General features: G+C 40.3%; 1 pseudogene; it reads right to left on the reverse strand.

Moving 5' to 3' along the window:
- Nucleotides 1–1,347: 1,347 nt before the first annotated feature.
- Nucleotides 1,348–11,680, reverse strand: part of LOC102812004 — a 56,378-nt pseudogene continuing 46,045 nt past the window's right edge.

Genomic DNA, 11,680 nt, shown 5'->3' on the forward strand with positions numbered 1-11,680 from the left:
AAAAAAAAAAAGAACCATGAACTGGCAGAAGACCAAACAAATCTGTCTGGAAAGTGCAGCCAGAATGCTTCATAGAAGCAACAATGGAAAGACTTTGTCTCTCATGCTTTGGACATGTTAACAGGAAGGACATAATACTGGAGAAGGACATTAGATTTATTCAAGTGGAGGGTTGTCAAATAAGAGTAAGATTCCTGATGAGATGAATTGGCACAGTGACACCAACAATGGGCTAAAAATGTAACTGCAAAGGTGAGTATGGTGCAGGACTGGGCAGTGTTTCATTCAGTTATGCATGTTGTTGTTGTTAGGTGCCATTGAGTCGGTACTGACTTATAGTCACCTCACAGCTGTTGCCACTCTTGAGCCTATTGATGCTCACACTTTGCCAATCCAACTCACTGGTGGTCTTCGTCGTTTTCTCTGACCCTCCACCTTACCAAACATGATATCCTTCTCCAGTGACTGTTCCCTCCTGACAATATGTCTGATGTATGAGAGACGAAATCTGGTCATCCTGGCTTCTAAGGAACACTCTGGCTGCACTTCTTCCAATACAGATCTGTTGGTTCTTTTGGCAGCCCATGGAACTTTCAATATTCTCCTCCAACACCGTAACTCAAAAGCATCAATTCTTCTATGATCTTCCTTATTCACTGTCCAGCTTTCGCATGTATATGAGGTTATTGAAAATACCATGGCTTGGGTCAGGCGCATGTCTACTTTTCAACACTTTAAAAAGGTCTTGTGCAGCAGATTTGCCGAAACTACGGCCCCTAACAGTCACACCAACATGCTGCTGGCAAGGAATATATCTCCAGAAGCTGAAAAGGCAAACAAACAGATTTTCTCCTAGAGCATCTGGGGGAGGATCAAAACCCTGCCAACATCTTGACTTTAGTCCAGTAAAATTGGTTTTGGACTTCTGTAAGAGAATACTTTTATGTGGTATTAAATCACTATGTCTGTGGTAATTTGTGATAGCAGCCACAGGAAACTAACACTGATTCTGCCGGTGTCAAGAAAATGAGCCCATCCCATTCTTTTTCCTATGCCATACCAAAAAGAAAAAAACAAACAAACATTAGGGATTCTACCTGAGAATTTGGGAAACATGAAGATATATATAAGCAGAGGGAAATTATGTATAGTGACTTTGTTTTTTGTTTTTTGTTTTTTTTAAGCAGGGAAATTCAATTTCTTCCCTGGAGAATAATGAATAACAAACCAAGGTTTAGGATGCCCAAAGACTCAACATACACCAGTCTACGAGTCACCCAGAAAAAGCTTTTGTTGCCATCCACCAGCTAAAGATTTTATATCTTGAGAAATCAAAGACTGTGACCTTTAACTTGTATTTCCTTCATTCCTTTTTGGCTTGGAAGCTTCATCCTTTGCCTTTGCTGAGTTCTTTGATTTACCCCCATTCTTAGAAGAAGCTTTGGTGCTGGAATTGGTCTTCTTGCTTTTGTCCTTTGCTGCTTTCTGTGAGGTTTCTGTAGTTGATGGACAATTGTCGAGATCTCTTGAGAGGTCATCAATGGGGTCATGGTCATCTGCAGGTTTCTTTGATTCCTTGGATTTCTTTGTAGACGGCTTCTGTGGCTTACCCTGATCCTCACAATCCAGGAGATGCCTGTATGCTGGTGGGGTAGTGTCATCCCCTTCTCCTAATTTGTCTCTATGTTCAGCCTTAGCTTTTTCCTTTACTTTATCCTCCATTGGTTTGTTTTCATCGGGGTCTGGCTGTCTTTGTCTTAGGCTGTCAGAAAGTTGATCCAGGGCATAATCTAGTTCTTTGTTGTCACTTTGTGGGGTCTTAAGGGGCTATCTTGCAGAATAGGTGGTTGAAGCTGGGGTTTGGGAAACCACTTCAGAAATCACCGCAGAAAGTTCAGCATCTTCAAATTTAATAGATGCGGTGTTTTGGAGACTGGAGAAATCCTCATACAAAGCTTCGAGAAGGAGCTCTTCACTCATAGGCAGGAGCTGTTCTTTGGGCTCTTTTGGCAGGAGTGGTTTCCCTCTTTATCCTTAGTCCCTTCTAATCTATAATCAGGGGGAGACGGTTTCTTATTTTTCACCAAGTTTTTCACAGTCTTCTTTAGCATTCTCCTTGATTTTATCTACCACAGGTTGTCTATCTTCTGGATCTGCTTCCCTTTTCCCCAGGCTACCATCCAAGGCTTCAACAACATCGTTTGGCACCATACCCTTCAAGATAGCTGGTTTAAGTGGTTGTATAGTGACTTTTGAGGGTAGAAAAATGGTACTGAAAAGAATGGGAAGAGTCTATGAAGGATAAGGTGGTGACTGATATCAGGAGGATCAGTCCCTGGAGAAAGACATCATGCTTGGTACAGTCAGTGAAAAAGAGGAAAACCCCCAACAAGAGATTGGTACAGTGGCAGCAGCAATGGGCTCAAGCTTAAAAACAATTGTGGTGATGGCATGAGACTGGGCAGTATTTCATTCTGTTGTGCATAGAGTTGCTATGAGTCAGTATCCACTCGATGGCTCCTAACAATGATGTGGGGCTCTGTTTGAAGGAGGGAACCTATTTCTGGGGAAAGACTGTGAGGGATTCATAGGCACATGGACTGAGGAAAGGCTGCTCTGCAGTTTTTATGCTCCTTCCATAAAATGAAAAAGCATACATTGGTGCAATGAAAAGAAATTGAGTTTTAAAAATTAGGAAAAGGACTGAGCTGAAATTGCAGATGTGCAATGTTAAGCAAGTCACTTTGTCTCTCTGAGCTCCCATTTTCCTTGTCCATATAGTGGAAATAATAATATTTTATGTGGTCTTTAAGAGAATTAAATGAAATAAGGGATGTGGCATTAGAGTGACCAATTGGTCCTTAATTAATTTTAATTTGTGGACCTGGCCTCCTTAACCAAGAACTTCTTTCAAGCACTCTGTTTTCCTGTTACCCTGTTACACACTTTCTTGTTTTGCTTGCCTTGGATGCAGATTTGGATCTCTGCATCACCTACACATAAATACTGTGCAATTTGACATATGGGCCTCGGCTTAGATTTGGGAACATTAGAAGACGTGAATCCAGAACAGATGTCTGGGGCCTAGAACTGGCTGAAAAAGAGGCTATCAGGCATAGTTACAGGTTACCATAGCAACTAATTCTCATCTTCGGAGTCTGAGACACCTGACTCTTGTGGAGTGAAGGCGAGGGCAGGAACAGAGAAAGCAATAGGGCTTGTAATGCAAGGTTCTGATTTGGGAGTAAATGAAGACCTGGCAAAGGTTGGAGCCTCTACACCCAACTTGGCGTCCTCAGAACTTATCTTGCTCCATTAAGATTATTCTACTTTTGTTAGGATCTCTCCTCTCATAATTTTTTTTTTTTTTTTTTTTTAATGAAAGACTAATGATTAGAAGTTGGGAGGGACTTTAAGGAAAGAAGATATTAGGCTATGGGGAATTAGTTCAAATTCACCAGCCACTCCTTGGAAACCCTACACATAGTCACTATGAGTTGGGACCAATTCAATGGCACTTACCAACAATAACAACAGAGGTGCTCTGGCATTTTTGACTTGTGGAGGTACTAGAGTCTGCAATAAAAACAAAACAAAACAAATAACCAAGCCAGTTGCTATAAAGTCAGTTACAACTCATGGTGACCCCATATGACCCTGGGTGTTGCATGGAGTTAATGTGCTTGGCAGCTAACCAAAAAGTTGGAGGTTTGAGTTAACCTAGAGGTGCCTCAAAGATTGCCCTGGCAGTCTAATTCCAAAAAATTAGCCATTGAAAATCCTATGGTGCACAGGTCTACTCTGACGAGTATAGGGTCAACATGAGACCTTGAGATTCTTATCAAAAATCTCTGAATATCTCCTATGAGAAGGGGGTTAAAGCTGGAACTCAGATGAGTGGAGATAATTCTTGATCTGCATCCTCGTACCAGATAGTGAAAGCCACTAAACCACTTTGGCATGAGCACACCTCTGTGTATTTAACAAGTTCTCTGCAATGAGGAAGTAAATTATTAAGAAAATCATTTTAGAGGGTGCATGGGTGTGTGTGTTTGAAATATATACATAAGTGAGAGGGTTGAAAAGAGCAGATAAGTGCTCAGAGCTAAAACAAAAGTTGTCTATTTCATCAATATGCCTAGAGTCATCCTTGGTTCTCAGAGTCTTATAACAAAGTAAGTGCATTGAATAGGTCACATATGGGAAGAAATAGAGGATATTACTTGGCAATGGCTTTGACCTAACAGTTTGTTGTACTGTGATGACTTGCATGTTGCTGTGATGCTGGACACTATACCACTCGTATTTTGATTGTGACATATGGTGAACAGGTTTCAGCTAAGCTTCCAGTTTAAGACAGACTAGGAAGAAGGAGAAGTGGATGGAATATCTCCAAATGTTAGCCACTGTAAATTTTGAGACTAACAGTGGAACACTGTCAGATAGCATCAGAATATTGAATATTGAAAGTTAATGAATAACACAAGATTATTGTCAGATTTAGTGCTGGAAGATGAATCCCTCAGGTTGGAAGACACTCAAATATCACTGAGAAAGAGTTGCCTTCTCAAAGTAGAGTTGACCGTGATGACACAAATGCAGTAAAGCTTTCAGGACTTTTCATTTGCTAATGGGGCACAACTCACAATGAAGAGTATTAGTTGCAAACATCCATTAATAATTGATATATGGAATGTATGAACCATGATCTAGGAAAGTTAAAAGTTGTAAAAAAATGAAATGGAATGCATAAACATGGATATCCTAGGCATTAGTGAGCTGAAATGGACTGGTCTTGGTAACATTGAATCTGATAATCACATGGTTTACTATGCCGGGAATGACAAATTGAAGAGGAATGGCATCATACTCATCATAAAAAAGATCATTTCAAGATCTATCTTGAAGTATAATGCTGTATGTTATAGGATAACATCTAAACACCTACAAGGCAGACCAGTTAATACTATTATAATTCAAATTACACACCAACCACTAAAGCCAGGGACGATGAAATTGAAGAATTCTACCAACTTCTTCAGCCTGAATTTCATCAAACTTGCAGTCAAGATGTATTGATAATTAATGGTGACTGGAATGCAAAGTTGGAAACAAAGAGGTAGGAACAATAGTGGGAAATTATGACCTTGTTGATAGAAATGATACCAGCGACTGCATGATAGAATTTTGCAAAACTAATGACCTTTTTTTTTTTTTTTTTTTTTTAATGCTTTATTGTGAATTATGTGATAGTTTACATGGGAGGACATCAACTTCACGTTGATCCCATTGTATATTGTTTCCTTGCCATGGTTACAATCCCTTCATGCATCATCAATCAACCAAAGGGTATACCCCGCAAGCCTGGCCCCCTGTCGTCTGTACACTGCCTCCTTCTCTCTCCAGGTTCAAAGTCTCCAGCCACTCCATCTCCACACGTCATTGTCTCTGCCTCCATCACCGCTTCTCTGGGTAGGGTTCCATCCTCTGCTCTTCTCCTTTGATGATCCCAGGGATCTCCACTCCTAGACGGCAAGGTTATTCACTCCCTCCCTTTGCCCCAAAATGTTCACCTTTACATTTCCAGCCCTTACAATCAGTCCTGATAGCAATTATTTGCTGTTGTATCGCAAGAGATCTACCCGCATCTCCTTTCATCAGCCCTGACTAGGCAGAATGGATACTACCCAGTGGAGATTCTACCTTGCTCCATGCCCCCTAGATCTAGGTTCCCTCTTGAAAGCTTCTAAGCCAGTCACTTCTTGCCTCTGTAGTACCCCCATTCTGGGTAGCCAATGTCCAAGTTGCCCATTCCTGTCCTCTGTGTGCGGAGGAGGTGGGAATGATCCTCGCTGTTAAATTTGTTCACTCTTTTGAGCTATTGCTTCCATAGGTGTGTGTCAAGTTCATCAAATTGTATCAGATTATTCTTTTCCCCCTCTTCTTTCTTCTTCTGTTTGAGCTCTGATCATCCAGCCATTGAAGCCAGGTCAAGTGGGTATTATCTGCAAGTGTGGGTGTACTTATGCATGTGCTCTCTCTTTTTATCATCCAGACGCTTCACTCTCCACTCTAGTCCTCTGTGGCTATGTCGCTGACTCTGGGTCCAAGGGTCCCCTGGACTTGGCACACTGCTGGCCAACCATGTCTCCAGATGGGTTCAGAGGAGTCTATTGAGTATTGTAGGGCTTAGCTCACAGCTTCATTGCTGTTTTTCTCTCACTTCCCCTTGTCGATGACGGATGTGGTCACCAATCAGAGCATGCATTGCTATTGAGCCTTAGTCTTAGAAGGGGGTTTGCCTTGAGGGGGACCTGACCACTTGCCTTGATTGTCTCCTGGGCAAGCCACATCTTTGTTCTTGTAGTAATCAGTCAGCCTGCCTATATTGTTTTGCATTTTTCCTGTCAGTCTTTCAGGATGTATGTTCTGTTCTTCTGGCCACTCCAGGCTGGTCTGCTTGTCCTTTTAAGTGGACTTTTCCCCTCAGAAGATTCTGGATGCTGTTCAGGATTCCACCTATGAAGACCAATGACTTTTTCATTGCAGGAAAGAAATTGACTACATTTTTGGGAAGAGATGGTGCAGAATCTCAATATCTTCATCCAAAACAAGGTCAGAAGCAGACTGTGTTATAGACCATCAATTGCTCATATGCAAGTTTAGGTTGAAGCTGAAGCAAATTAAAACAAATCCATGAGAGCCAAAATATGACCTTGAACATATCCTACCTGAATAGAAATCATCTCAAGACCAGAATTGATGCATTAGACACTAATAACCAAAAAACAGAAGTGTTATGGGATGACATCAAGAACACCATACCAGAAGAAAGCAAAATGTTATTAAAAAGATAGAAAAGAAGGAAAAGACTAAAATGGATGTCAGAAGAGATTCTGAAACTTGCTTTCCAGTGTAGAGATGCTAAAGCAAATGGGAAAAAAATGAAGAGGTAAGAGTTGTACATAATTTTTCAAAGGGCAACTCAAGAAGACAAAGTCAAAAATTATAACGAAATGTGCAAAGAACTGGCTTTAAAAACTAAAAGGGAAGAATACACTCAGCATTCCTCATGCTGAAAGAACTTAGATAAAAATGCAAACCTCAACTTGAAATACTGAAGGATTTTAACTGCAAAATATTGAATGATGCAGAAAGCATCAATAGAAGATGGAACAAATATACATCATACTAGTACCAAAAAGAAAGGGTCAATGTTCAAGCATTTCAAGAGGTAGCATGTGATCAAGAGCCAATGATACTGAAGGAAGAATCCAAGGTGCATTGAACGCATTGGCAAAGTACAAGCCTCCAAGAATTTATGGTCTACAAATTAAAATCTTTTAACAAACTGATGAAGCATTGAAGGCACTCACTCATCTATGCCAAGAAATTAGAAAACAGCTAACTGGACAACTGATAGGAAGACATCCATATTTGTGCTCATTCCAAAGAGAGGTGATGCATCAGAATGCGGAAGTCATTGGACAATATCATTAATATCACATGTAAGTAAAATTGTGTTAAAGATAATTAAAAAACGGCTGTAACAGTGCATTGCTAGGGAACTGCCAGAGGTTCAAGCTGGATTCAGACAAGGATGTGGAATGAGCAATATCATTGTTGACTTCAGATGGAACTTGGATGAAAGTACAGGTTACCAGAAACTGGTGCTTTATTGACTATGAAAAGGCTTCCAACTATGCGGATCAGGATAAGCTATGGACAACCTTGCAGAGAATAAGTATTCTGAAACACTTCCTTGTGCTCACGAGGAACCTATACATAGATCTGGAGGCAGTCATTCAAATAGAACTAGGGGAAACTCAATGGTTTAAAATCAGGAGAAATGTGCAATGGGATTTTATTCTTTTACCATACCTATTCAATTTGTATGCTGAGCAAATTCTCTGAGAAGCAGGATTATATGAAGAACAATGTGGCAAATCATCTGTGATTTGCAGATGATACAACCTTGCTTGCTGAAATCAAAGAAGGCTTAAGATACTTACTGATGAATATCAAAGATCACATACTACAGTATGGGTTGCATCTCGATGTAAAGAAAACAAAAATCCTCACCACTGGACTGATAAATAGCATCATGATAAATGGAGAAAAGATTGAAGTTGTCAAATACTTCATTTTTCTTGGATCCACCATTAACCCCCATGGAAGCAGCAGTCAAGATATCAAACAACATATTGCATTAGGCAAATCCTCTGTACAAGACCTCTTTAAAGTATTTAAAAGCTTGAGGACTAAGATGCACATGACTCAAGTCATAGTATGACTCCAGTTATGGTGTTGGAGAAGAATATTAAATTCTGTGCCAGAAGAATAAACAATTCTGTGTTGGAAGAAGTACAGCCAGAATGCTCCTCAGAATCCAGGATGGCCAGACTTTGTCTCTCAAATTTTGAACATATTATTAGAAGAGACCAGTCCCTGTAAAAGAGCATCATGCTTTGAAAAGTGTAGTCAGTGAAAAAGAGCAAGACCCCTAACTAGATGGATTGACAGAGTGGCAGCAGCAATAGGTCAAGCATAACAACTATTGTAAGTTTGGCGAGGGACCCAGTAGTGTTTCATGCTGTTGTGCGTAAGTGTTGCTATGAGTTGGAACCAACTCAATAGCACCTAACCAAAAAAAGCAACATGGCTTTGTCCTTTGCCTCTTAAGCCGTGAAGACCAGGTTAGCCAGGACTCTTTTATTGAACCTTTCCTGCTCATTGCACATCCTTCTTAAAGCTTGTAACATTTGAGAACATCTTCCATTCCATGATGGAAGAGAGTGATCATGAGATTTGGAGTCAGGAAAGCCTGACTTCACATCTAAGCTTTGGGAAAAACAACCATTTTTTGACTGTGTGACTTTGGGAAAGCATCTTAATCTCTCTGTCCTTGAGTTTATTCATTTGTAAAATGAGAATAACATGACCCTTGTTATAAGAGTATGAGCATTAGTAATAATAAATGTAAATTGCTGGAAATAATAAACAGGAAGCAATGTAATTTATAGGCAAACACATAAGTGTTGCAGTGATAAAGACTTGTGTTCAAATTCAATTTATAACGTTTGGCCAACTATTTAACTTTCCTTTGAGTGTGTTAGTTTTCTAATTCTGTGCAAAAAATTACAGCTATCAACACCCATTTGTAATCGTTTCTGTAGGCCAGAAGTCTGGATGGGCTTGGCTGGATTTTCTGTTTAGTGTCTCAAGTCTGAAATTGAGGAACTAGCGGGTATGTGCTCTTCTGAAGCTATGGGGAAGAATCTACATCCAAGATCTTTCAGGAAATATCCAGTTCCTTGTGGCTCTAGGAACTAAGTCTTCATTTTATTGCTGATTGTCATCCAATCTGCTCTCAGCTCCTCATCAACTCCTCCGTCTTCAACATGAATGCAACAACATTCTTCTTCAATGTATCATTCCCGGCATAGTAAACCATGGGGTTGTCAGATTCAAAATGTCCAATACCAGTCCATTTCAGCTCACTAATGCCTAAGACATCGATGTTTATGTGTTCCATTTCATTTTTGACACATTCCAATTTTCCCAGATTCGTACATCGTATATTCCATGTTCCAATTTTCAATGGTTGTTTACAGCTGTTTCTCTTCATTTTGAGTTGTGCCCCATCAGCAAATGAAGGTCGCATAGGTTTTTCTCCCACAGGCTTTACTCCTTTCGTGTCATCATGGTCAGCTCTACTTTGAGGGGGCAGCTCTTCCCCAGTTGCATTTTGAGTGCCTTCCAAGCTGAGGGGCTCATTTTATGACACTATACCTGACAGTGTTTCTCTGCTATTCATAAGGTTTTCAGTTACTAAGAGTTAAGGGATGACATCAAGAACATTATACATGAAGAAAGCAAAAAGTCATTGAGAAGACAAAAAAGAAGGAAAAGGTCAAAATAGATGTCAGAAGAGACACTGAAACTTGCTCTCCAGCATACAAATGCTAAAGCAAATGGAAGACATGAGAAGGTCCAAGAGCTGAACAGAAATTTTAAAGATCAGCTAGAGAAGATAAAGCCAAATATTACAAAAAAAAAAATGTGCAAAGATCTGGAATCAGAAAACCAAAAAGGAAAACACGCTCAGCATTTCTCAAGCTGGGGGAATTGAAGAAAAAAATTCAAGCCTCAACTTTCATTATTGAAAGGTTCTCTGTGCAAATTACTGAATGATGCAGAAAACATCAAGAGAAGATGGAAGGAATACACAGAGTCACTGTATCAAAAGGAAATTGTTAATGTTCAACCTTTTCAAGAGGTAGCATATGATCAAGAGCTAATGCTACTGATGGAGGAAGTCCAAGGTGCATTGAAGGAATTGGCAAAGAACAAGGCACCAGGAATTGCTGGTATAAAAATTGAAATCTTGGGCTACAGAGGCAAGAATTGGCTGGCTTACAAGCTTTCAAGAGGGAACCTAGATTCAGAGGGCGTGGAGCAAAGTAGAATCTCCACTGAGTAGTATCCATTCTGCCTAGTCAGGGCTGATGAAAGGAGATGCGGATAGATCTCTTGTGATACAATAGTGAATAATTGTTATCAGGACTGATTGTAAGGGCTGGAAATGTAAATGTGGACATTTTGGGGCAAAGGGAGAGGAGTGATTAACCTTACAGTCTAGGAACGGAGGTCTCTGGCACCATCAAAGGAGAAAAGCTGAGAACAGAACCCTACCCAGAGAAGCAGTGATGCCAGGGATGGAGGCAGAGATGATGACATGGGGAGATGGAGTGGCTGGAGACTTTGGACCTGGAGAGAGAGAGGGGCGGTGTGTGGATGACAGGGGGGTAGGCTTTGGTTGATCGATGACACACAGAAGGGATTGTAACCATGGCAAGGAAACGATATACGACAGGATCAATGTGAAGCTGATATCCTCCCATGTAAACTCTCACATAATTCATAATAAAGCATTAAAAAAAAAAAAGGAAATATTTCAAGAAAGTGAGGTGGCACAGGAGGCAATCACTCATCTCTGCCAAGAAATTGGGAAGACAACTATCTGGCCGACTGATTGGAAGAGATCCGTATTTGTGCCCAGCCAAAGAGAGGTGACCCAACAGAATGAGGAAATCACCAGACAATCTCCTTGATATCCCATGAGAGTAAAGTTTTGCTAAAGGTAATACAGTAAACAGCTGCAAGCATACATTGACACAGAACTTCTAGAAGTTCAAGCCAGATTAAGAAGAGGCCGTGGAATGAGGGATATCATTGCTGATGTCTGATGGATCTTGGCTGAAATCAGAGAATATCAGAAATGTGTTTACCTGTGCTTTATTGACTACACAAAGGCTTTTTATTTTGTGGATCATGACAAGCTAGGGACAATATTACTAAGTATGAGTATTCTGGAACACTTAATTGTACTTATGAGGAATGTGTACCTGGACCAAGAAGCAGTTATTCGAACAGAACATGGGAACACTGAATGTTTTAAAATTAAGAAATGTGTGCGACAAGGTTGTATTTTTTTCACCATATTTATTCAACCTATATGCTGAGCAAATAATCAGAAGAGGTGGGTTCTATGAAGAAAGACGTGGCATCAGGGTTGGAGGAAGACTCATTAACAACCTGTGATATGCAGATGATACAACCTTGCTTGCTGAAAGTGAAGAGGACTTAAAACATTTACTGATGAAGAGCACCGCTTTCA

The sequence above is a fragment of the Chrysochloris asiatica genome, unplaced genomic scaffold (assembly GCF_000296735.1).
Source record: "Chrysochloris asiatica unplaced genomic scaffold, ChrAsi1.0 scaffold00051, whole genome shotgun sequence".
Classification (NCBI taxonomy): Eukaryota; Metazoa; Chordata; class Mammalia; order Afrosoricida; family Chrysochloridae; genus Chrysochloris; species Chrysochloris asiatica.